Consider the following 2,108-nt stretch of genomic DNA (forward strand, 5'->3'; position numbering starts at 1 on the left):
ATAACTGCAAGTGTGTTTAGGGGTGTTAAATAGCTGACTATATTAATGTTTTTGGATCATTGAACACAGCTGTTTGCAGTCTCTCTGTTTGAATGTCCACTTTGTATTCTTTGATACTGTGATTTGAGCAACTATTTCCAAGATGATAATATGTAATCTATTAACAGGTGATTTCTTACTGTTATGTTTTTTTTCTTTGTAGTTCTGTATTATGTGTACCCTTACACCGCTTTGTTTTGTTTTGTGTTTTTCTCTTTTTCCTCTTAAATAAAATTTTAAAAAAAGAATTTAGAGCACAGGATATTACTAATAATATCTTTATGTTTAACAAATTATTATACCCTCTTCATTATGATGTATTAATAAATTCTATTTTATATTTGCTGTATGATCTTGGTGCCCCACTTAAATTTCAAATACACCTTGATAAGTAAATGAGAATAAAATATACACTAAAGTTTTTTTAATGGGTGTATTACATGTTCTTTCTCAGTTTTGCTAAAACAACTTATAAATAAAGATAAAGAATTATTAGCATGCTCTCAGGATGCAAAATAGCTCTGTAGCATTCCAATTTTAAGTATTACTTGCTCTGATTGTACATACTTTCTTTTCTGAGCGCTTCTCGCAGTGTAAGTCTGTAACAGGAACTATGAGATAAATTTACATGTGGATTAGATCTGTTGATCAAGGAAGCATTTAGTCTGGTGTCATATGCCAGCTAATTCTAAAGGATGTACTTTTTATTATATCAGAAGCAAATATCAATTTATACCTATAACCCTTCCTAATCTTACAATTGAATATTTTTGCTCCTATTCAGCAAAGATTTTGTAGAGTTCAGAAACAGTAACATAATTGCAATAAATACTAGATAATTTATATAAACAAAACTTTTCAGTCATTCAAGCTAAATACATACTCTGATATCTTAATACTTTAAAACTGTACATCATGGATAGAAGAGACATCACAAATTTTCCTGACCTCATCCTCCTGGGGCTGGAAGATTCTGAAGAGACACAGATGGTCCTCTTCCTGCTCTTCCTCCTGATCTACCTGGTCACGGTGCTGGGGAATGCAGGAATGATACTGATCATTCACCTGGATCCCCAGCTTCACACCCCCATGTACATTTTCCTCACCCATCTGTCATTGCTCAACCTCAGCTTCTCAGGTGTCATCACGCCTAAAACCTTACAGAAATTACTGACTTCCAGCAAGAGCATCTCATTCCTGAGCTGCTTCAATCAAATGCTTTTTTTATTCTTTTGGCTGGCACTGAACGCTTTCTTCTCTCCTCCCTGGCCTATGACTGCTATGGAGCAATCTGCAGGCCTCTGCACTATCCAGTCATCATGTCCACAAGACTGTGCCATGCTCTGTTTGCTGGCTCCTTTGTAATTTGTTTTATGAAATCCACTATGAATGCAGTTTGTATAAGCAGATTTCATGTCTGAAACTCTAATGTCACTTTTTCTGTGACAAATCTCCAATTTTAGTCATGGGATGCATTGACAATTATGAGGTTGAAATCATTTTATTTATTTTTGGTGGATCCACCAGAGTAGTGTCTCTTATCGCCATATGGATCTATATGTCCATTCTCTCCACTATCTTGAAAAATAATTCCACTGCTTCTCTATCTTTGCCTCTCATTGCCTGGGAGTCACCATCTTACAGCACTTCGATCTTTACCTATTTAAAGCCAAAGCAGTCCTTTTCCTTGGGAAATGGTCAGGTGGCTTCTGTGTTTCACACTATTGTGATCTCCATGCTGAAGTACTCATCTAGAGTCTCAGAAACAAAGAAGGTAAAAATGGTGTCATTAGAATCCTGCAGAAGATAGGGGCTCCAGACAATTAGGATTAACAGTGGAAGTAAGCACTTGAATTTGTTTTTTCCTTTTCTTTTAAAGTAGGATAGTACATGGTCTGGTTTGAAAAAATTTATTTTTTCTTATTATTTTCCTCTGCAGCTCCTTTTTATTTAATAAACACGATATTCACCTTTCCCAGACATGTATTTTTAGACATTTGTATTGCTTCTGGCAAGCATGAAACATGTTCTAAATGTGTCAGTAAAATGCATGTGGCTTCAAGGGCAAC

General features: G+C 35.3%; 1 pseudogene; it reads left to right on the forward strand.

The window, feature by feature from the left end:
* The first annotated feature begins 954 nt into the window (after positions 1 to 954).
* LOC100733402 (olfactory receptor 8H1-like) lies at positions 955 to 1,866 on the forward strand (annotated as a pseudogene).
* The last annotated feature ends 242 nt before the right edge of the window (positions 1,867 to 2,108 follow it).

Source organism: Cavia porcellus, unplaced genomic scaffold, assembly GCF_034190915.1.
Source record: "Cavia porcellus strain 051 isolate PalLab524CR breed Dunkin Hartley unplaced genomic scaffold, mCavPor4.1 scaffold_17, whole genome shotgun sequence".
Classification (NCBI taxonomy): Eukaryota; Metazoa; Chordata; class Mammalia; order Rodentia; family Caviidae; genus Cavia; species Cavia porcellus.